Source organism: Eimeria mitis, genomic scaffold, assembly GCF_000499745.2.
Source record: "Eimeria mitis Houghton genomic scaffold, Emh_scaff3499, whole genome shotgun sequence".
NCBI lineage: Eukaryota > Apicomplexa > Conoidasida > Eucoccidiorida > Eimeriidae > Eimeria > Eimeria mitis.
The window spans coordinates 803-1,581 of record NW_013571841.1 but is presented as its reverse complement, the minus strand read 5'-3'; positions in this window follow the sequence as shown (position 1 = coordinate 1,581).

Sequence of the window (779 nt, the reverse complement as noted above, 5' to 3'; positions counted from 1 at the left end):
TTGGGATCAATGATCACACAGCGTGGGCCGTCCAACGCGAAATTAGTACTGACCGCATCCGTCATAGCATCGTATCTGGGGTTGTCACATACCAGACAATGGTTCGTGGCGAGTGAGAGGAAGCTTTCGCTCCCGAGCCCACACTTCATAAGCTGTAGTTCACACTTATAGACTAATAAGCCACTAATACTCCATCACTCGGTCCCACTATGGGAACATCTGCTTCTGTCTCTATAGAGACAGATTCTGCCTCTATAGAGATAGCCTCTGTCACTATAGAGACAGCTTCTGTCGCTATAGAGACACCAAAAGACGCGTGAAGACAGTTTGCCCGAGCCCTAGCCCACCTGCATAACTACTCCAGCGCTCCTCTTCGCATAATCCTTTGGCAAAACAGCCGCATATATATCCTCGTATTTCGTTCCTCTTCAAAACAGTTTTATACACGCCCTTTGCATGCATTCTACATCCCAAAACTGCTGACTTTGAAACAACTTTGAAATGTAGCCGTGATGTTTCTCACAGGAACAATTCACCAGCAAAAGCTACTTTGTCAGGCAAATTCGCCCACAACTCCCACATAGCAGACTAAAGGAGCTATATTCTTCTGAATTATGCAGAAAAACGCATCCCTGAATTCGAATTCGTGACAGTGCTAATCCCCAAAGGAGAGGACCCGAACTGCGTGAAGAACTGGCGACCAATCAATCTACAGGACTGCATATACAAGCTCTCCACAGCACTGTGGGCAACCAATATTACCAACTGGGAAATCAAGA